Source organism: Acomys russatus, chromosome 20, assembly GCF_903995435.1.
Source record: "Acomys russatus chromosome 20, mAcoRus1.1, whole genome shotgun sequence".
Taxonomy (NCBI): Eukaryota; Metazoa; Chordata; class Mammalia; order Rodentia; family Muridae; genus Acomys; species Acomys russatus.
In genome coordinates this window covers 23,882,170-23,905,814 of record NC_067156.1, presented here as the reverse complement: position 1 = coordinate 23,905,814, position 23,645 = coordinate 23,882,170, and the positions used below count along the sequence as shown (strand labels likewise).

At 45.5% G+C, this 23,645-nt stretch overlaps 1 protein-coding gene and 1 non-coding gene across 2 annotated transcripts in view; one reads left to right on the top strand and one right to left on the bottom strand.

The window, feature by feature from the left end:
* The window catches only part of Sil1 (SIL1 nucleotide exchange factor), a 237,348-nt gene that overhangs the window by 192,379 nt on the left and 21,324 nt on the right, over positions 1-23,645 (top strand). The window lies entirely within an intron of this gene.
* On the bottom strand, positions 389-490 carry LOC127204839 (small nucleolar RNA U13). The gene has a single exon (XR_007832530.1). It is a non-coding gene; the product is annotated as a small nucleolar RNA U13 (small nucleolar RNA).

The following is a 23,645-nucleotide window of genomic DNA, read 5'->3' as shown; positions in this document are numbered from 1 at the left end:
CTGTCTTAAACTCCCTCTGCAGCTGAGGGTGACCATGAGCAGCTCCTGAGTGCTGGTTTACAGGCATGCACCACCGTGATGGGCATGTTGCCAGCTCTGTCATTTTGCCTTCTAGGGGCAGTTAGTTTTACAATTTTTAAAAATATTTTTGTTCATATCTAATTATCAGCAAATTTCATCATTATATGTCCAAGTATGATCTGTTTTAATTTGTCCCCTTTGGCTCTCAGTGTGCTATTTTAATCTACAGACTTCAGCTATGGAAATGTTCTGGTTTATTACCAGTACTATCTGGTTCATTGGCTCTCCCCCATAGTCTCTATTTGCGGATGATATTAGGCCATCTGTTTCTAACATCTCTCAAGTGTTCTTTTTTCTCTTTTTCCCATGTCAGATGGATAATGTGCTGACATCATAACAAAATTTGAGGCGACGCAGCTCACACAGTAGAATGAAAATCCAATCACCACACTTAGAAAACACAAAGGATCTTTCTAAGTGTCTCTGTCTTTGCCTTTCTGGGTGATTTCATTTGCTTAACAGTTTTTTTTTTCCCTTAAATTTGTTTAATGTGTTTATCACATCCATGAAGTTTTTAGTATTAGATGACTGTATTTTTCACTTCTAGGAGTTTCCTGTTAATTATTGCTTTAATTGAATTGAAAACTTCAATATGTAGCATTTTTATTATTGTCCAATTGAAATGATTTAAATTTTAATTGTGGTTCCTTTGGTTCATATGAAATTATATTTCTTAATTTCCCAGTACAGGAGAAAGTTTCTAGTCAGTGTTTTTGTCATGAATATTGACACTGTAGCCAGATAAATGCCTTCAATTATTAGTCATTTGAAATGAGCTGAGATTTTCTATGTGGTTAGTTTCCTGTTATGGTTTGGATGAATGTCCCCTAAAAGTCTGTGTACTAAAGGGGTGGGCTGCAGGATAGCACTCCTTGGAGATAGTCAGCCCCTGGGGAGGGGCACTCACAAGCAGTGCCATTGAGATATTCCCTGGACGTGGGTTGTGAGACCATAGGCAGTCTCTGCCTGCTTCCTGGTTCAGGAGTTTAGTCATTTGCTCCAGTGTGTGTGACTTGTGCCCATCAGAGACTGAGCAATGGGGATACCTGATTGTGGACTGGAATGCCCAGGATTATGAATCCAAATATTCCCTTTCTCTTTATAAATTGACTCTCAGCCATTTCATGATAGTAATATGAAGCTGACTAGTACGGTGAGTCTGCTTTTGTAAATGTCCTGAATATTGTGCCTAAAAAGAACGTGCATTCAGTTCTCCCAAGAACGCAGCATCCGTCTTGCATAACCCCCTCCTTTCCATGTATGTCAAGACTTGGTGATTGTGCAGAGACAACGTGCAGTTATGCCAACCATGGTTCACGTTGTGAAGCTGTGAAGTCTGATCTTTCCTACCCCAACTGGCAGAACTGGTACAGCACTCTTGTGCTGAGCAGGCAGTCAGGCAGGTAACTAGCAGTTGCTCACATTGAGACTTAGCTGTTTGCTCAGTAGAATAGGGGTATTAAATACATTTTTAAATTTAGAGGGCATTTGTTGAAATGTTAGTCTATCATAAGTCAATACCTGTGTGTGTATTACACATATATGTATCCATGTTTTTATGTTCACATATTATGTACACACTACATAGATGCACACATTATGTAAGGTATCAAACTCCACTTTTGTCTAAAACTGTATTATGTTGTTCTTAACTTCAAAGGTATTTTATCTGGCTATAGAATGCTGTCTAGCATTTACTTTAGCAGTGTAACACACACACATACACATACACACATACACACACGTACACCCCTCTGATCTTAAGACTTTCTCCAGAAGTTTCTACTACTTTGCATGATTATGTGTATAGTTGTGTCTAAGACATATTTTCTTCAAATTCGTTAAATTTCTTTAGTATGGATTTGTTTCTTTCATCTTTCTAGGCTATTCCCAGCAATCTCTCAAATGCTGTCTCTGTTGTCTCTCTCATTCCTGCAGCTCCAACTGACTGCCAGGCCTCCTTACTCGGTTGTCCTGTGTTTTAACACATTTGCTTAGTTTCTTTTTATGTCACACCCCTGCGGAAGTTTGGACAATTTTTTGTAGTGTATTTTTCTATTATATTCCCTCTGCTGTGTCAAATTTACTATGGAATCTGTCTGTTAACTATTTAGCCATGGCTTATAATTTAACTTCAGGAGTTTTCTTTCTCACTGCTGAAATCTGATGTCTCCTTTTCACAGATCCTTGTGCACTGTGCACACTTGCGAGGCTGCTGCAGGGAGGACAGCTAGTGCTCGCACTCTTGTTGTAGTCCAGCTCGGCCGCTGCCGCTTGCACCAGGGCATCTTCCCTCTACTCAACTTTTGTTTGTTCACTTTTGTTCTTTTGCCATTTTGAGACAGTCTGGATCTGTAGTTCAGGCTGTCCTTGAATCTTTGAGCTCACTACATAGCTAAGGGGGCTTCAAGTTTGTAGCCGTCCCTTAGTGTTGGGATTACAGGCCTGTGCTACCACATCTGACCCTCTCATTGGTTTTTTTGTTTTTTTGTTTTTTTTTTTTTGTTTGTTTGAGTCTAATTAAGGAAATTTTCTCCCTTTAGCAAGGATTGATATTGTCTTCGGACAGGTGTCTAGAGTTAAGTAATAGTCCAGGACCATCTCATGTGAAGCTCATGCTTAACACGTCCCAGGCACTTAGGGATGGGAAGCAACATGGCGGCTGGCCCGAAGCTTGAACTAGTCACTTCTGGTCTGTGCTTCTCACCCATGCTTTGCACCCCTATTGGTATTGCCCACATGGTTGCTCTGATGCCCTTTTAACTAGGGCCCAAGCCGTTAAGCTTCTAGGATAAAAGTGGAAAAGATACAAAAAAAAAAAGTGGAAAAGACTTCCGTGTTGGAAGGGTGCTTGTCTTTGGCATAGTTGCTTTTTCTGTGCATAGTTGGAGAATCCCAAAGTCAGCGTCACTGACTCTGACTCCGCAGCCCAAGTGGCTTCAAAACTGCCCTTTTCTCCCTCGCGTCCCTCCTTCTCAGCTTTTGGTCTAGTGCTTCTCGAGTTTCGTTGCTTTTCTTTCTTGAGACAGGATATTGTTTATGTAGCTCAGGCTAGCCTCAAATGTTTAGTCAGTTCTGGGTTAGTGTCCTGTATGATGGGAATTTTGTTGCTTTTTTACACTATTAAGATTTTTTTTTTTTTTTGAGGAGCTGCATAGGAAGACCTTACTTGGAATTCATCAAAAGCAAGCCTTTAAATGTTGTGAAGTTAAAACGTAATTATACATTTGCATCTTATCTCTCCTCTCTCTAAGCCTTTCCATGCTGCCCACCTCCCTCATTGAGAGGATTAGAAGATATGCACTGTGCTGGTTTTCAAAAGGTGGGCGTGTCTGAATGTTACTGAAATGGATGTTGGCTACTGATAGAAACAAACAAAACCCAAACAAACAGAAATCAAACACTGCCAGCTACCTCACTGGTCTTATTATTCCAAGTATCTTTTCTTTTTTTTTAACTTACATTACTCATAATGCCTACAAACAATGTTAAACCATCCCCTTTTTTACTATAATGGTGCTAACAGGTACTTTTATTTATATCTGTTCTTGACAATAATGATTTCTATGAGGCATAATGCTAGCATGTAATTGTATTTGTGTGTATGTTTTGTCTACTTAAGTATATATGTTTATATTTGCTTTGGTATTTATGATAAAGTGTGTGTGTGTGTGTGTGTGTGTGTATTGGTCAAAGGCTATTGAGAAATTTACAGTGAATTTTATTTCTTCTCCCACCTATTAGGATGATGGTATAATATACATCTGTGACTTCCTTTTGGTGAGCATACTTACATATTACCTAATAGAGAGCCTTCCCTCCTTTTTTGTAATGAATATTCTTGGTCATTGCATTATATGTTGCTACTTCATAAACTACTATAGACTTAGTGCTGTAAACACCGTAGCCCAGTCCCCATGGGTCAGGAGCCCACATATGGCTTAACTGTGTCCTCTGAGGTTCTCTATCCAGCATGTCACCTAGAGCTTGAGTCTTACATGGCACTTGCCTGGGAAGCGTCTTCCTCTGAGCTTGGATGATCTTGCGCAGGATTCATCTCTATAGATTGTCAAACTGAGGCATGTTTCAGGAGCAAACTGAAGGCTTGCTGGAAGGTTCTCTCAGCTCCTTGTCACGTGGCCATCTCAATAAGCTGCTCAAACTATGGCAGGTTGTTTTTCAGACAGGAAGTGCAAGGGCTCAGTGAGGGAAGGTATTTGCTCTGGAAGCTGAACGGCCAAGTTTGATCTCCAAAGCCCACACTGGAAGGAAAGAACCAAGCCCTAAAAGTTGCCCTCTGCTCATTACATTACATATGCTTACTCTCCTCTCTCTCCCCCCAGGAAGAATACTTTTCAGCAAAACAGATGCTAATCTTGCATGTTCATATGTACATGTACATGAGTGCAGGGCACATGTGTGCCAGTGGAGGCCAGCTTAGAAGCTGTCCACCTTGTTTTTTTGAGGCAATATCTCACTAGGAACCCTGGGACTCACTGATTAGGCCAGAGACCCCTTCTAGCCTCCTGTCTCCACCTCTTCAGCACTAGCACTATTAGTGTGTGCCTCCATGGACATTAATGTGGCCCTGGGTACCACCTTCAAGTCCTCCTGCTTCTAGGAAATGACTAGATGTTAGTCTTTGTAGTGTAATCACATACATAGTTACATACCTGTTGTCACCTTTACCATGTTCTGTTGGTTAGCGACAGGTCAGACATTCAGTGCTCTAGATGGGTGTGTGTGGTTCCAGGCTACCCATTACGAGTTTATCTGCAAGTGACAGAAAATGGCATAACTGTAATAGATGTGAACAACTTCAGGTCAGATGCCTAGGGTAGGTGACAGCTCACTTCAGGTAGACCCTGGGGTCTTCACTTCCTTTCAGTCACACTATGAAGCCATGCCTAAGAAGTTACCTTTCCCTACAAAGATCAGGGAAGGAGAGAGCTATAGAAGAGAGGGCAGAGGGGGCCAAGTGTGGTGGTGCACGCCTTTAATCCCAGCACTCGGAAGGCAGAGGCAGACGGATCACTGTGAGTTTGAGGCCAACCTGGTCTACCAAGTGAGTCTAGGACAGCCAGAGATACACAGAGAAACCCTCTATTGAAAAACCAAAAAGAGAGAGAGAGAAGAAGAAGAAGAAGAAGAAGAAGAAGAAGAAGAAGAAGAAGAAGAAGAAGAAGAAGAAGAAGAAGAAGGAAACCAGAAACTGTCAAACAACAATGCTTCCGCCCACTCTAAGTCCCATGGCCAGCCCTTGCTACCAAGGAGGTTGAGAAATGCAGTCCTTATTCACTCAGCAAAAATCCTGTTGCTGTGTAGGAAAGCAAAAACATCATGGGTGCCACTGAGAGTGTCTACCACATGTGGCTTTAAGATGAGGTTTATTTGTTCTGTGCTTTGAAAAAAATGTTTCATAAAGTTACCTGAGTTTTGTAGTGAGAACAGCTAATTCAGGGCATTATGAGTGACTTCAGCATCTCTTTTCTCTATTTGGTGCCAGTATACTTTTACTCTTGTAGTGCTGGAGATTGACAGACATAGTGCAGTCTGTGCCAAGTACATGTTCTACCAATGTAAGGTTCGTCTTCATTGTCAGTCCTCACTGAAGTCGGATTCACCCAAAAGCTACACCTCGGGGGTGTCTGTGAGAGTGTTTGCAGACAGGTTTCACAGAGGGAAGACCGACAGACTTTGGGTGGGCATCAGTATTCGTTTCTCTCTGCTTCCTGACTGTAGACACAGCCTCTTCACTTCCACAGGCATGCCTTCCCTCGTGGTGGGCTGGACCCTCCTATGCTGTAAGCTGAAGCACAGCACCTAGGAAAGCAGCTGAAACCACCATGGAGATACAGTCCTGGCCTCCTGGTTTTTGTATTTTCAAAATTAGTATGAGTATGGTGGTACACACATATACATCCTGTTATAAGCCCTATATTTGGGAAGTCAAAGCAGAAGAATTACCATGAGTTTAAGGCTAGCCTGGGCTACATAATGAGTTAAGGCCAGTGTGGGCTACTTAGTAACACTTGTATTGAAAACAAAAAACCCGCTGGGCGTGGCGCGCGCCTTTAATCCCAGCACTCAGGAGGCAGAGGCAGGTGGATCACTGTGAGTTCAAGGCCAGCCTGGTCTACAAAGTGAGTCCGGACAGCCAAGGCTACACAGAGAAACCCTGTCTTGAAAAACAAAAAAGCAAAACAACAACAACAACAAAAACCCAGCAGGATGTGGTTGCACATGCCTGTAGGCCCAGCATTCAGGAGGCAGAAGCAGTGAAGTTGGAGGCCAGCAAGTTTTAGGCCAGCCTGGTCTACACAGCAAGTTTTAGGCCAGCCTGGTCTACACAGCAAGTTTTAGGCCAGCCAGAGAAGACACTGTCTCAGGAAAACAAAACTAAAAACAAACAAACAAAAAACCCTCAAAACCCAAACTAAACAGAAAAATAACAACAATAACAAAATAAGAAACAAAGAAAATTGTGCAAGTTTTTTAACTATATGATTTTTAATTTTATTATGTATTTATTTGCTTATTTATTTATTTTAACTATAAATTAAACCCAGGGTGTTGCACATGCCAGGCAAGCAGGGTCCCATGTAAATGCTCTGATGTCAAAGCTATGGGTAAGGTTTGAAGAGCCCTGCACAAGGAGGGCAGGTATGGCAGGATGTGAGAAAGGGAACTTGGGAGGGTCGAGGGCTTCCCACACAACACAGCATTTAATCACTGTAACAACAAGAGGGTAGTGTCCTGGCTTTATGGAGATGGATATATTCCAAAGGCCCATAGATAATTTATGGAAGAGGTGAGCCATAAACTCAGATGACCAAACCGTGTTCTGTGTAGTGTGGAGATCTGACAGAGCTCACAGAGAAGGGCATTCCTCTGGGTGTTTTGAATCAGGTCTCATGTTCCTTGTTGGTTATGCAGCATTTGAACCTGAGAGTGGACGATGACGGAGAATGATGTAAAGAGAGGAGAGCTGGGATTTGTGGAGTCTCCTTATTCAGGCTGGTTCCCATATCCAGAATAGTGGTCATGATGCAGCTAACTCTTCCTCTCTTTGTGTGTGCGTGAGGTTTGCACCAGGAGGCATCTCAGTGTTCTATTGCTGTGAGGAAACACCATGACCAAAGCAGCCTGAGGAGGAAAGGGCTGGTCTACCTTATAAGCTTCCACGTCATCATCGAAGGAAGTCAGGACAGGAGCTCAGGCAGGGTAGGAACCTGGAGGCAGCAGCTGATGCAGAGGCCATGGAGGGTGCTGCTCACTGGCTTCCTCCCCACGGTTTGCTCAGCCTGCTTTCTTATAGAACCCAGGACCACCTGCCCAGGGATGGTGACACCTATAAAGGACTGGGCCGTCCCCCATCAGTCACTAATTAAGAAAATGCCTTACAGCTGGATCTTACGGAGGCAGTTTCTCAATTGAGGCTCCCTCCTCTCTGAGGACGCTGGTTTTGCCAAGTCTACATAAAACTAGCCAGAACAGGAAGTGACTGTGACACTCTTAGACTAAGCTTGATAATTGCAGCCTCTCCCCATCAGGAGTGTACCCTGAAAATGCTCAGACCAACCTATTTAGGGTGCTAGGGAGGTAGCTCAGCTGGTAACATGCACAAACAAGAGGAGTTGAATTCAGACCCTCAGCACCCATGTAAAAAAGCTAAGCATGGCATTGTGTGTCTGTGTGCCCAGTGCTGGGGAAGCACACAGGAGTGTCCCTAGGGCTTGCTGGCTGACTTGGTGGGCTCCAGAATCAGTGAGACCTTGTCTCCAAAATGAATGAATGAATGAACGAACGAACGAATGAATGAGGTACAGAATGGTTGAGGAAAGCACCTAATAGCACCTCTGTTCTATGCATAGGCACGTGCACGCGCGCATGCACACACACACACACACACACACACACATACATACACACGCCATGTGAGAAAAAAACATGATTTGACTGGAGCAAGCATTTTTTTTGCAAGCATGCTTTTAATAAATAACAAAACAAAACGAAGCAAAAACATATCAGCCAGGAATTGGTGGCACTTCCCTTTAATTATAGCACTTGGGAAGCAGAGGCAAGCAGATCTCTGTGATGTTGAGGACAGTCGGGGCTACTATACAGAGAAGCCCTGTCTTGATCCTGCCCCCAATAAATTAAAATAAATAAAACATACCCCTCCTGAGAGGTTTTTCTCTGTTTAAGTCCCAAGGCCATGGATAGGACTCCTCCTGCATTGCACATCTAAGCTTCTCGTCAAGCGTTTGTTTGTTGATTTTTTTTTTTTTTTTTTTTTTTTGGTTTTTCAAGACAGGGTCTCTCTGTGTAGCCTTGGCCATCCTGGACTCACTTTGTAGACCAGGCTGGCCTTGAACTCACAGCGATCCGCCTGCCTCTGCCTCTCGAGTGCTGGGATTAAAGGCGTGCACCACCACGCCCGGCTTGTTTGTTGATTTTTATCAGCTAAAAGTTTCTTTCCCAGCGCCACTTGTGCTGGTAACAGTAGCCATTACTTGGAGAGGGGAATTGTAAAGGCTGTGGAGGGGGCAATAGTTGAAAGACTCAGGAAATACTGACCCTATGCCCTGTTGACCACCATCCTTTTCAGGCCTGCCCTGACATTTCAGTGAGGGAGTCTTAGTTTCAGGAAGTTGGCTGTATCTCATTATCTCAGAAGTGCCTGTAGAATAGAGGGTTTCCTTGTATTGGGCAATCCATAATCCCTTTGCTGCGGGGAACTCTCAAGAGTGGCTTCCCAGGCTGCATTCCACTTGCATACACAACCTTGAGGTTTAAGGCTAATTTATTTCTATCCCATTTTTTCTCCACTTTTACTCTGCATTTAATCAGTTGCTGTGGTCCCATCGCCACATAGCCAGGCTGCTGGGAAAAGATCTTACCTTAGTGCCCTAGCCTCCACCCAGAGCCTCCAGTCCCCATCCCAGAAAGTGCATTGTCTGAGGCCTTCCTACTCTGATGGGAAAGTACAAGATGATTTAAACCAAAGAGACTCCTGTCCCGGAGTCTGCTCTGCACAATACACACAACTGTAAGCTTAGCAGAATGAAACAAAGCAAAATAAAGAGGGAAAAAACAGCTGGAAAACATGAAAAATAAAATGAAAACACCTGTCCAGTTCCAGACACCTCCCACACCCCACACCCCAGCCAATTACCTCTTTAATTAGCTGGTAATTTAGATTTTCATGACAGGAAGCTGAGAGCAGAGACTGCTGGACATAAGGTATAACACTGGGGGTTCTGGGGATCCTAGAGAGACTGCACACCATGGTAGATGTGCTGGCACCCATACTCTAAGCAAGGGTCCTTTTACAATCTTCCTTATTGTGATGGGAAACTCTTTGGGGTGAGCTTAGACCCAACTTAGAATGGGAGCTGAGATTCAAAGAAAAGCAAAGGCCAAGGAGAAGATTGGCCCAAGACTAAGTTTGTGGGACAGTTCTCAGCCAAGAAGCAGCTAAGAATGGATAGGCTTTGGAGCATACATGTGTCACTTAATATGGAATCCTTGTTGCTTAGATGCCTTTGCCAAAGAACTGAGAACAGCTGATCAGTGGCTGGATGGAAGGCCCTCACTTCCCACTCAGTGCCTGTGCAAAGGAGATGTGTTCAAAACCATGGAGCCAGCTGGAGGCAGGATGAGTCAGAGGCTCAGCTTCCAGGCTAGGCTGGGCTTTCATGTGGCATTTCGTGCCCAGTTAGAGAACTCCTGGGATCTGAAGGGTGTGCTCCTGCCAGGATCACACAAAGCCCCTTCCCAGCTCTATGACTCACGGTGAAGTTTTACTTCTGTAAAAGTGAGAAACTATCAGAGGCTGATGAAGCAAGACGGTACCTAGTGGGCAGCTGGGCATGCTGTACAGAGTCCAGCCTCTGTTCTCTGCCCTTCCGCTCTCTGTCCGCCACTGTCTGCCCCTCTCTGGCCTGTCTCCAGATTCCCCTTCTTTGCTCCTAAGCCTGTCCACAGATAGGTCTAATGGCTGCACCAGGGTCTTTTTCTCTTGTGGTGTCTGCTCTTTCCTTGAAGTCTGTACATGAAGGCTCACTAAAGCTGTACCGCCAAGAGATGTGGAAGACTTGCTTTCCCATGGAATGTGCCTGAGGTAACTTATGTAAGTGTGGTTTCTTCAACTCTGATTGGTAATATAGTCACATGGCTCAAAGTGCAAAGGGCATAAAGGGGCATGCTGACTCTCAACACACCCTGTGCCCGGTCCCCTCCCCGCAAGGCAGCCACTGTTGCTGTTTCTGCCAAAGACGCTTATTCATGTTTGAGTCATCTTTACATAAAAGGCAAATGCAGGATTTCTCTTTGTTACTAAGTTCTCTTTATTTAATTAACTTTTTAGCTGGTGTGAAAAATAATGAGTTTTGTTTTCATGTATATAATCTGGTACTTTGCTCACTTATGGGCAAGATTCTATAACACATCCTCCCTACCCAGTAATGTATTTTGAGCATCGGGCTTTATCAATCCATGAAGAGGTTCTTAGGAGGTAATATTTTTTTGTAATTATAAAATGGCTTAGCTGGAAGGTTTTGAGAGAATGCTTACATTGACACATTTTAAAATGACAGAGCTCTAATTAATTAGACTTATTACTAGGCAAAATTTATTGTTGAGATGGAGGAGGTATTTGATTGTTGTGTCTATGACATGATTGCTGGTAGCTTTTTAAAGCCAGTATGACTCACAAAGCATCTTTGGTGTTAAGTTTGGAATGGCTGTCATTAGTTCTGATTGGGAGTTTGTGTAATTCAAGATCTTATTTTGAAAGCTGTTAAGGCATGAAGAAACCACATGCTGGGCCTCTCTGACTGCAGTGCAGCCCTTATCGGACCATTAAAAACAAAAAACAAAAAAATAAAAATAAAACAAAAAACAGCACAGAGTCCATGCTAGGTAGACCCCAGTAACTAGCAACTGTAGACTCTGAGCAGACCACAAGCTATGACTTTGTAGCTGCAGAAACAGTAAAAAGCCCCTTGCTGTGGTTTGCGTTTCCCTGTTGAAACCCACTGGCCAGTTAGGCTGTTTCCCTGATCCAGGATGTCCATTGGCTAAGCCCTGGCCACATCTCTGCTCATGTTCCCTGTAAAGAGACTGTCTGCAGGAGCACAGGGAGCGATTGACTGGACGCCAAGTATTTGTCAGGAGAGCTAATAATGCTTTGGGGAGAACCAGGCTGCTTAGCTAAGATAAAAGCCGTATTTCTTGTCTTGTAGAGGAGTGGGAGGGCGTAGACTCCTCACGGCCAGCTGGAGACTTTCAGAGGTCCTGAATGCTAAAACAATATGGTCCCCATCTTCCCCTCCTGAATAGATTATTTAAAATATAAGTAACTCTATACATTAAGTAAATTAAGTCCACTAGTCTCAAGATAGATGACCAATTAGAGTTTTTAAAATAATGTATGAAATAACAAGTCAACTAGCTCCATTTCTTTCCTCAATTTCGGGGGTCTCCATGCTTTGTCCAAGGACAGATTGACTCTGTTGTATTATTCAACACTGGGTGTGGCTGACTCTCCAGGGCACTGTCTTCTTCTGAGAGTTTTTTTTTGGGGGGGGGGGGAAGCAGAATTATGTCAAGAATTCTGAAGTTTCCAAAAAAAGCATATGTTCTTTTTAAAAGTATCTTTTCCAAACAAAAAATAAAAGTATCTCTGAAATTTTTTCAAAATATAAATTTTGGTTTTGAGTACAATGTGCTGAAATCAGTCTCAATTTCCATTTGTCTAGTGTGTAAAAACACATAATGAGTGGTTATCAGATCCTGAAGAAGGCAAGACAGATGGAGCCCAGAACGAATTGGCTTTATGATTAATTGAACCCTTAAAGAGTTGAATAGAGTTAGAGCTGATCTGGCCCAATGAGGGCCCTGGGATGTGTGGTGCTGTCCTGCGCCTCGGAGAGAAAAGGGCACAGTGGCCTAGATTTATCCTCTACTAAAACAGGCTGGATGTATGCAGCAGACAGTTCCCATTTTTAAACCATTGATGCAGGATAATTGGAATAGAAGCAAACAAGATTAGAACCAGATCACAGGTATTTGTGCAAGTGCCTCCTAAATCAATCAGAGCCCACGGTTTGTGCTGACGGTTCTTTATCATTAGAGTGAATCACTGGAACTCGGGCACATCTGGAACTGTCCAGCAAGGAGCAAGAGAGAGAGCGGAGAGCTGCGTGGGATTGGGAACTAGTGTAATTCCAGCCTGTTTTTCTGTCTTTGGGGGCAGAAATCTGATGGAGAGGATTGTAATGTAACCGTGCTTTCTATTTTCTTTCTTTCCAGCAGGGATGCATAATGTGTAGATTCCAAATAACTGCCTCTCTCCATAGTGACTGTACGGGCAGGCTCTGCTTTAACGTTTGGAGCAAAGTCACCTAGGGCACCTGCCATCTGTGGGAGCCCTGCCAAGCAGAGCAGGGAGAGATGCTGTCGGGGTCATAGTGATGCTAATCACCAAGTCTGTGGGGTCAGTTGGGGGCCTTGTTCATGCCCACCACGGCCTGGTGAGCTAGATGACCTGGGGCTTGCCTTCACAGCCAGGCAGAGTTGAAGGAGGAAGGAAACCATATCTCCTCCCAGCACACCATCACTGACCAGTCTCCAGCCGTGGACGGGGAGACAGGGTGCCCAGCCCCCAAGAGTGACTCTGCTCTGAGCTCAGAAGACTGGCATATGAGACACAGAATCAGTTCTGCAGAAAGATGATGATAAATTCTCATTTTATTTCTCTAGGAATTTAATTTCCTTTGTGTAAAAACAAGAGGAATAGTTAGCTAAGGCCCCTGCTGGCCTCAGCAATGTGACAGTGAGTTAGGTGTCTTTCAAGTGGGTCCCCATGCCAAATCCCTGGTGGCATGCTGGCCATAAGCCACTAAGCGCTCCCTGTATAGGTAAGACTCACCTTTACCTTTGAACTATGCTGCTTTTCTCTCTTTGTGGTTTTTTTTTTTTTTTTTTTTTTTTTTTTTTCTTTCTTCTTCTTCTTCCATTTTGAGTTCCTGTGAGTCAGGCTGCAGGCAGCTCATTTACATAAGAGTCAGCCAGAAGGAGAGCAGTTGAAGTCTGCGTTCATTTGTGGTGGGAGGTGTTCTGTTAAACTGCAACCAGGCAGGTCAGTGGGAATCAAGGGGCCTCACTTATCCCTGGATGGAATCTTGCACGGCAAAACATGAGGGTCTTGCTCATAAAACCTAGAAGAAGGTAAAGACGAAGGGAGCAAAGGAGGAGGGGGAATTAATTCTTCTGATATTTCTCAAACTGAACTTAAAAGGCAGTGTTCCCAAGAGAAGGAGGGGAGGTTCCTTACTCTCACATTAGTGACGTTAAAATCAAGACCCTTGTGTTGTGAGGTAGCTACCAGAGAAGACCACGTGGACACAGGTTCAGCCAATAGGAAGTCTTTATTAGCTGGCCAGCAGTCACACTGTGTGTCACGGACCTAGTGCAGTCCTGAGTCTTTCTCAGGGTGAGCTTTTAAGCACAAAAGCCACATCCTGGGTTGATGTACCTCAGTTAGCCAGAAGTGGAACTACAGAAGCCACAGAGCAAGGTCAGTACACTTAGGCACTTGCCCAGGACTATGGACTTTGATGGACTAAGTCTTTGCTCTCCTTTAAGCAGGTGGTGCTGCCCACGTGCAGGGTTCTAAGGTCTGAATGGCGCTTCCATCCTGACATTAGCTGTGCTGGGGTCTGAGCGTCTGTTACACTTGGGTCACATAAAGCTCCTGTCTCCACTCGCATAGCGCCATGTTCTGCATTATCTTGATCTCACTGGCTGCTCTGATGATAGCTTGCCTGGATTGCTGAGGTCCCTTTTGTGAACAGTAGCACCGAGAAGTAGCTAACCCTGAGTCCGAGACAGCCTTCAGTCTGATGAGAGGTTGTCCTCCTTCGGGGTTGCATCCTCATGTAGGCCCTAAGAATAAGCAACAGCATTTGTTTTCCCCTGCTTTTCTCTGCATATGGGTTGTGACAGGGAACGTGGCAACACCATTCTTGATTGCCTGGAACTCAGAACCTTCAAGAATGTAGGGGCGAGGGAAGCGCGGTGGTACAGTACCAGTCTTTGCTTAGGACCGTGCAGCTCTTGCCATCCAGGGTCTAGGGAGCGTCTGCATGTACTAGAGCCTGGTTCTTATTTCCCATCTGCCTTGAGCACCGTTCCTCCCGAGGTTCTGGTAATGCTACTGCTCGGCTCTGTGTCCAGAGGTCCCCTTAGATTCCTTATTCTGTCGGTTAGAGCAGAAGAGGAATTTTTTTTCATAGCCTTTGAATTCTCAGTCCTTCATTGGAATGTATCCTCTAGGCCAGGAAAGCATTCTGGCTACCTTTCCAACCCTCCAGTACAGCTCAGCGTGATTAAAAGCCGATTATTTTGGTGTCCAGGTTGACACAGTTCAGACACACACACACACACACACACACACACACACACACTCCATCTGTCAGTGGGCAAGGTGTGTCCCAGGACAGTTCCACACGCACTGTTTCCGTAGGGATGGGTAGTGAGGGCCTGTCTGGTCCCTGGCAGGAGTGTGTGAGACACTCCCTCCACTCAGGCTTTGATAGCGCCTGCAGTCACAGTTCCTGCCAGGCCTCCCTCATCCTCTGTTCCTACTGGATGGCTATTCTCTGTTGCATCCAGGAGGGTGAGTGACTGCATGTGGCAAGGGCTGGCATGGGGCACTCCTTGCAGTAGAATGAGGTTGCAGGACAGGCATCTGCTCCTGCATGTCTCCTAGAGAAGAAACAAGCCTTGCCCTTCCTTGCCTTGCTCCCTTTCTGCATGGTATCCTGGCCTCTGACTGCCTGGCAGATGTGATTCTTTCAGGAAATGGAGGGCTAGGCCAAGCTGCAGTCAGCACCAAGGGCTCCACGCTGAGGTGGATGCTTCGGAGAATTGTACCCAATGCCATTTACACCATGGGTGTTTTGTTAAACAGTTCTGTTCACAGATGAAAAACCATACCGGGGAAGCCCAGGATAGCAGATATGCCAAAAATACCAGGGTCTCACTGACTAGGACGGTAACCTTGGCCAAACCCTTGGTCTTTCACATTCTTATTCAGCAGCAGGGAAATCCTTCCTGCAGCTGCTGGGGCAGTGGAGATGCCACTGTAAGATGATGGCGGTTATCCTGGAGGAACAGTCTGTCTCTGCTACTTGTTGTTATTAATAATGACACTTGGAAATCAATAGGGCAGCACTCTGGGGAGCTAGTATACTGCGCATGCATTTGCTTTCCTGTTGACTCTCACCTTTCCCTCATGCCTATGGGGACAGGCTGCTTCTCTGCATACCTTGTGTATGGGTAGGAACAAGGTTGAGATAGTGAGCGACCAAGGGCCGTGGATAGGAGAGATGCACGTGGCCTCTGCGCCTGCTGCTCGTGGCACATGGGCTGAGGAAAGCCAGCTGACCTGGCAAAGGGTTACTGAATTGCATCTCTGTTATGCTCTCAGGAGACAGAAAGATGCTTTTGGCACAGCTCTTGCTTTCAAAACGTTTAGAGTCAGGGCAAGAAATGAAGAATGCTTAGAAATATGAGCAGGCACCAAACTAAGACATTTGACATACATTCTCACTGGATCTGGGCAAGTAAATACTCTTGTGAAGTAAATACAATTATTATTCTTTATGCATTTAAGAAACTTAGGTTTAGGGAGGTCTTGGCTACAGCTACAGCTACAGTTAAATGCTATAGCTAAGATATGAACCAGGCAGTATGACTGAAAAGCCAGGCCTTTGCCACTGTGTCATACAAAGTCAATACTGAGGAAGGCACCACATATATACGGTCCCAACAGTGGGTTGTTCTTTTTTTTTTTGTTTTCTGGGTTTTGTTTGGTTTGGTTTTTATTGTTGTTTGTTTGTTTATTTGTTTGTTTGTTTGAGCCAAGGTTTCTCTGTGTAATAGCCCTGGCTATCCTGGAACTCACTATTTAGAGCAGGCTAACCTCAAACTCATAAAGCTTTGTCTTTCTCTGTCTCTGTCTCTGCCTCCCAAGTGCTGGGATTAAAGGTTTGCACCACCATGCTCGGCTCACAGTAGTTTTTTATATTTGAGTTACAATCAGAACAGTACCCGGTGCTTACCACTGCCCACTATAATTTGGGTTCCTATTGTTTTCTCTGCCTGTGAGTCATAAACAGCATATCTCCTCCTGTTACTGCCATGTGATGTAGGTCACATACCTCTCGGAAGGAAAATCCTGGGCTATAGATCAGAAGTGGGCACCAGATAAGAAACTTGGTTTCAGTGGCTCACCTAGCCCACAGAATGAGTGCTGTCGAGTACCCGTGTTGTCAGGTTGGTTCCGAATGTTCCTTAGGGATAGAGGTTGGGGAGTCTCCTGTCCATGAAGTTCTGGAACCACCATTGTCTTTGCAGCTTCCTCACTGAGGTTTCCTTTGGGATTGATAACCTGTCCTCTGAAGCATCATGCCCAGCTCAGCTTCAAAATCAAAGTCGCAGATGCTTCTCACAAGAGATTATCCTCACTGTGAAGCCAGCTACCCAGGGTGAGCCTCTGAAGCAAGCATGAGGCCACTGTGGTACTGAGAGGGCTCTGCCCATCGCCACCAAGCACAGAGGAGGATTTAGGCCGTGGCTGAAAGGGTCAAGTGCAGCATTTGTAATGAGTTGTCCTTTATCACTTCTCAGCCACTTTAAAAATAGAAACATCCTTTCTCCTTAACTGGTACCATCGTTCATCATCCTGTGTCCTTGTTGTTCACTCACTGGACTATGCGTGAGTATTTACTTTCCCAGGGGCAACTCCATACCTGTGCGTGTGCATGGGCGTGTGCATGTGCGTGCGCTTAGGCTCAGACATTCACTCTGCTATCCTTTTCTTATCATAAAAGGCGAAGTCCTGCAGAGGCCTTTGTTGCTCGGTGGTGACGCAGGTACTTAGCATACAGGAGGCTTTGGGTGGACAAGGTAAGGAAGTCAGTGGGAGCCAGGAAGGACAGGCAGATACCTTTGTCTTCGTATCTTTTTGATCTGCCACTGACAGGTCCCCACACCTCTGTTCTGGACCCCATCCTCGGCCAGTTACCCTCTTCTCACTTGAGGACTTGGAGCAAGCTAGTCGTCTAACCTTTCTGCAGAGCTCGGGTCTCAGTTCACCCTGAGTGCATTCTACACCTCCCAACTCTGCCTGGCTGGAGAAGTGCCTCCCCTGGACAGCCAAGCCCAGGATCCCCAAGATGTTTTGGTGAGGAGCTCTGGCTTGGACATTCATTTGGCTTTTAAGATAGTTCTTGGCAAAGATGAGGTGCCTTCCTCTTTCTCCTCCAAAAAAACCAGCCCTTGCCAGGTGCATGACATAAGCCCTAAAAGTTGTGAAGAACGGGCACCAGGCCTGCCTCCGGGAAGGTGCTCTGGCCTAAGGGCTCTGCCGAGGCCCCCCCCCCCCCCCCCCCGCCCCGTGTCTGGCGCACTTGGCCTGGGCCTTCCTAACTGTGAGTTGTGTTGCTTTTGTTCACACTGGCGAGCAGCTGCAGGAGAGGGTGACTTTAAGTGAGAGTTTGTTATGGATGGTGATGCATGCTTCTCAGAGAGCGTACATCTGGTATACCTCTGCTCTCCATCTCCTGCTCCTGTGGAAGACCATAGCTTTCTCCTATGGGCCAGAACAGATCCTAGGTATCATCAGATTTACCCCTGCCTGTCCCAGCACTTACCTCATTTGCCCTTAAAATTCCATTAATTAAAAAACCATGTGTTGAAGGGCTGGTGATATGGTTGAGTGACTCAGAGCTGCATTGAAGCCAGGCTGTGGTGGCACACGCCTTTAATCCCATCACTACTCAGGAGGCAGAGGCAGGCGGCTCTCTGAGTTCCAAGGCCACAAAAAACAAAAACAAAAAATCCACCCCTGTCTGGGATGTGGGGAGAGCAGCACTGAATTCAGTTCCCAGAACTCCTTGAATCCTCTTACATCTACCTGTTAACTCTAGCTCCGTGCTGCCTTCTGGCTTCTGTGAGCTTGCAGGTATTTACAGACCCATACAAGATACACAGACATAATTTAAAAATAAAAATAGTTAAAAGAGAATAATAAGTCCTGAATATCTGCCATGTACCATGTACTTTTTGTTGACCAAATATACACTTGTGAAGAATAAAGCAGGTCTTTCTTCCTTTATGGCTTGTCTTTAAATCAGAAATTAACTTTTTTATTTTTTGAGACAGGGTTTCTCTTTGTAGCCTTGGCTGTCCTAGACTTGCTTTGTAGACCAGGCTGGTCTCGAAATCATAGAGATCTGCCTGCCTCTGCCTCCCGAGTGCTGGGATTAAAGGCGTGCGCCACCACGCCTGGCCCAGAAATTAACTTTTAAATGTCTGTGTCATCAAAAATAAATGCTTCCTTGTTTTTGTTTTTATTTTATTTATTTTTTTGCCTTTTGGTAGGGTGCTACCAAAAAAGTGAGAAAATATAGTAAATGGACAACCCACGGAATGGGAGAAGAATTTTACAAACCATGTATCTAAAATGCATAAAGAATGTTTGAAAATCAGCAACAGATGGCTTTATGGGTCAATAATGAAAAGACAACCCCCTTTTAAAGACAACTATTCAAGCAAAGTTTGAGACAATATTTTGTACTCAGTAGCATGGCTTTGTTATCATACGGACAGGTGATAACAAGTGTTGACAGGGATGTGGAGAAATTGGAGCCTCATCCATAGTCAGTGGGAATGTAAAATGATAGAGCCACTTTGAAAAACATCCAGCCAGCTCTGTAGTTAATCCTAGATGTGTGGCCAAGAGAAGTAAAAGCATACACCCCTTGCCCAGAAAGCCATATATGCGAACATGGGCAGTAGCATTGTTCAAGGTTCCCCAGGTGGACTGCCTGTCAGCTGATGAGTGAATGGACACAGAGTGTAGCCATAGCCATTGAATGACACTCACCATAGAAGGTCCTGATTCCCAAGTGTGCTCAGAACTTTGGCATGGTTGAAACTTTTAAACATACTAAATGAGCTGGGCATGGTGGTGCATACCTTTAATCCCAGAATCAGAGGCAGGTGGATCTCTGTGAGTTCGAGGCCAGCCTGGTGTACAAAGTGAGTCCAGGACAGCCAAGGTACACAGAAAAACTCTGTCTCAAAAAACAAAAACAAACAAGCAAAAATCAAAACAAAAAAGAAACAAACATGCAAAGTAAAGAAGCTGGTCCTGAAAGATTTGTGTTATATAATTCCATTTCTATTAACTGCCTAGAATATGTGTCTTTAGATAGCCAGAAAATAGATGAGTGGCTGTCTAGTGCTGGGGCCATGGGTGAAGAGACTGGAGCAGCTTTTGTTTTGTTAGCAGGGTATGTGTGAAAAAAGTAATTATAGTCATGTTTACATACTTTATGGATATATTAAAAGTCATTGAGTTTAGTCCTTTTCTGGTGATGCTGGAGAGAGAACCCAGCCTCCTGCACACTAAGCGAGTGTTCACCACTGAGTTGTACCCAGTCCTGCACTGTATACTTCAAGTGGGTAGATTTTATCCGTGCATTTTATCTCAATAAAGCTGTTTTCAAAAGCTAGTGGTGAAATTTATGAAGAAAGCGGAGCGTACAGGGGTTTGTGGATGGGTTAGTTATAGGGATATCCTGAAGAGATGCTGTTCTAGACCTGGTGCACATGGGAGAGCCAAAGCTTTATAGGCAGAGGGGACAAACAGAACCAGCCAATGGAGCCGTCAGAGCTTGTGTGGCTGAAACTGTGGTGAGCCAGAGGGACTAATGGGGTGCATTTGACGGTGTTAGCAGTGCATCTCAAGACCGGGGCATTATAGGGATCTTTTTCTAGGAGTAATGAGAAGGCTCTGCTGGCTTTTGATCAAGAAAGTAATGAGATGTAATTTTCATGGCTAAAGCGGTCCTGGCTTTGTCGTGGGAAGAATATTAGGCCCCAGTCTTGCACTACTCTCAGTAGCAAGTTCTTTTTGGTATCTTGTTGGAGTCACCCCTCGCCAAGTTGCATGTCAGACCTTGTGGCTGTGGTACTTTATAGCTGGGAAGGTTATTATTTGCCAGATTGGGAAATGTCTCTGTGGTTTTAGCTCCTTTGTCATAGGAACATGGCTGTCAGGCTCAGGACCATAGTGTGTACCTGGCTTTCTGGCCATCTCCATCGGCTACCAGCACACCTATTCCTTTTCTCTGAGGTCAGGACTGGGCAGTGTACAATATTGGAGATGCACAGCCCAAGGGCAATGTTGGCGTCTGCTTTTTTATGGCTCCCGGCTGCTCTTGAGAGACCATGTGGTGTGACATGTAAAGCATAAAGCAGAGGCTGCATACACCCCATACATCCTGGGAAATGTACATCCTGCAGGCAGCTTTGCATCTGTAAAATGGGGGCAGGAGCACTGCCTGGGGCTGGGTGTTTGCGGAGCTAATGGCCTGATGTTTCCTCAGAGTCAGCTCACAATGCAGTTAGGTTTCTCTGGGAGCACCCCCATAGTCACAGGAGTTCTGTTGTCCCTGCTCATACCCCTCCTCTGACCTCCCCCTGAGGTGTATCCACTGATAAGCCCTTCAAGTCGGAGTTGTAGCAGAGGACGGGGTCAGTCACAGAAGATAGCCATTCCTCGTTCATGCGACAAATACTCACTTAGTGCCTACTGTGTGCCACCTCTGAGAGTGGCCACGAGGGAGGAGGGGGTAACAGAAACGCCATGCACGGTGGCTTTGATTACTGTGACCATCACCCCTGCTGCAGCAGAGCAATGCTCGCCATGTGACATGTCAGCTCCTTCTCCGCTAGACTTTTGGAGTATCTGGGACGTGAAGGTAATTGTTCTCGCATACATGGGCCTTGGGGCTTAGTCAAGGCTTTTGTGGCCTCTGGCTGGTACCTGACGTGTCTCTGCCACTGATGTATCGTTTGTCGGAAGTGTTTATTTTCCTCCTGTCCATTTGTCAGTGTGTTTGTGGACAAACAGCTGTCCATGCTGTTTGTTGCCCTGTAACAAATTATTTCCAAAATTAGTGTTAAAATAACAGTCTGTCGCTTGTCATAGTGTGTGTAGGTCAGGAATGTTGATGTCTACGTCAGGTGCTGTCTGGCATTGAGATGGGAAGTTCTGCTTCCAGGTCATAGGCCTGCCAGGCTGGTGCTGACTCTGTGGGCCTCTAATAGTACTGCCCCCACACACATTCAGGCAGCTAGATAGCATTGCACCAAAAAAGACAGATTTCAGTTTCTCAAAGGCCCGGATGTTTTGGAAAGACCTACTTCCAAAGTGGAAATGGTGAGTTAGGTAGAAAAGAGTATTTTGGGGTAAGGCCTGGGCTCTGGAAAGACAGTTTAATATGGTGTCCCCCCTGATAAGCTATTTAAGCTGCCTGGCTCTCGACCTCCATAGCTAAGAACTGGAGAGGACAGCGTGCATCAGACGCCTTTTGAGATGAAGTGAGCTCTGGTGTGTAGAGTGCACATGTAGCTCAGAGTCCAGGGCACAGCACAGGTCCCCACACCAGTGTTATCCCACTGTCACCATCATGCCATTGACTTGAGAGAAGACAGCAGTGTATCATGACTGTGAGGAGACCTGAGGGGGAGTGAGGTCTCTTCCATACTTTGGCATTCGTTCTTCCTGTCTTCAGTGTCCTTCCGTGTGACGCCTGAGCCTCTAACAGGAGTTTGGGCAATTCCCAATTATCCCACATGTGAATAATTCACTCTGAGATAATCTGTGTGGCTGGCTGGCTTCCCAAATCAGCTGAGTGGATTATTATCCTCTTTCAATTATTTAGCAGTACAAGTAATTGGGAGCTGGCCCTGGAACGTGAAGGCTATGAGATCACCTCCTGTTGTTCCCGGTTTGCTCAGCCCTGTCAGTGATGCCTCTCAGAGGAGCTTGGAGGCTACAGTGCAGAGCTCAGAGAGGAGGACACCAGTGATGACAGCTATGCCAGTAAAGAATGGAGAGCCCCTGGGTCGCTGGGACAGACGAAGCTAGTGTAGGCCAACAGAAGGGGTCCTACTGACACACGCTCACACCGTCTGCAGGAGCACTTCGGTTTTGATTCTGGAATGTCAGATCTTCCTGGAGTCTTTTAGGGTGTGGTTGGCCACCCTTCCCCCTTCTGTGTACTGCTCACTTGGCATTGAGGAGCTGTGCTGAGGATCTGAGGAGCCTTCCTACCCCACCCCTGGGGAAGTAGGATCTTTATACGGACAATTGAACGGATAGTAATGGCCCATATCAAAGAGAAATGGGCAAAGATTTTGGTATAAATGTATGTTGTATTTCTTTTTACCTGAGGGATAAGATTTTTTTCCTTTCTGTTTTATTCCCGTATATGGCACAAAATCTGTCTTGTTTTCTAATTAAGAGATAGAAGAGAGTAAAATTAAGACAGAAGATGCTGTTGGATTTTCTAACGTGAGCCCTTTGAATATACATGCCAGCTCTCTTGGTCTCTGTGCCACTTCAGCCTTTCACAGCCTTGAGTTTGGCTTGAGTTTAGGGGTTCACTCAGCAGTTGCCTACGTCCCTTCAGCCTGGTGACAGGCAAGTCTCAGGAATAGTATGGCAGACACAGCTCAGAGCCGTGTACTTCTCACTAGGCCTGAGAAGTGATTCTCCTCCCTCGTCTCAGTGCTGCTCTCAGGTTGTCATCCCTCCTGCTTGCTTCATTCCTCACCTTTCCTTCCTGACTGAGGACCCAGGAACCCTTGACATGGATCTGCTGGACCTAGCTTACGCTGGGCACTCTGTGCAGTCCACTCCCCAGCTACGCTGGAAAGGGTTATTACTTTCTAATTCAGTCTGTTTTGATATTTTGATTTGTTTAAGCTCAGTGGTTTTGAAGAAACAGTTGGCTAGCTACCTTTTAAACTGTTTCTCCAGGACTGACCAAAAAAAATAATAATAAATAAATAAGTAATAAAAATAAAAAATTAGCTCAAGAAGAAGTACTTGAGTACAGTCTGGGGTTCGTAGCAGCTAAGATTCACTCCAGACATTGGCCAGTGATTCATTCTGTACTGAGGAGGGCTGGGCCGGAGTGGGGGGTGTGAACCTGCTTGTCTCTGGGGAGAGTTTAGGCAGAAGTGAGGTGCTGTCCACAGCAGCAGGAGCAGAGACAGCTGAGAAGGCTTCCAGGCAGAGGGCGGCCCTCCACGCGCAGGCTGCCCTTCAGCCTGGCCCCTGGTTTTTACATCTGGGCTCAGGATGGCTGCTCTGAACCAGACCATCCAGTGTGTCTCCAAGTGCCAGAGCATTTCATTGTTCCATGTTAGCACTTATCTTCCTGTTCTTACATTTCGAGGTAACGCCTCGGAGGATAACTGATGGAAGAACTTGTTTGCTAGGTGTTGGCTAGTACCACCACTCAGGGCAGACTCTAGGTTCATGGGGAAGTCGGAAGATGCAGAGCTGCGAGCTGAGGCCTAGTGGTGCCCTCGCTCTAGCTGGCGCCCTGAACATCTTGGCATCTAGAGAGCCTAGAAGTTTGTTCTTTGTTAAAAGACAACTGGAGTCTGGAACTGAGGTAGGAAAGCCT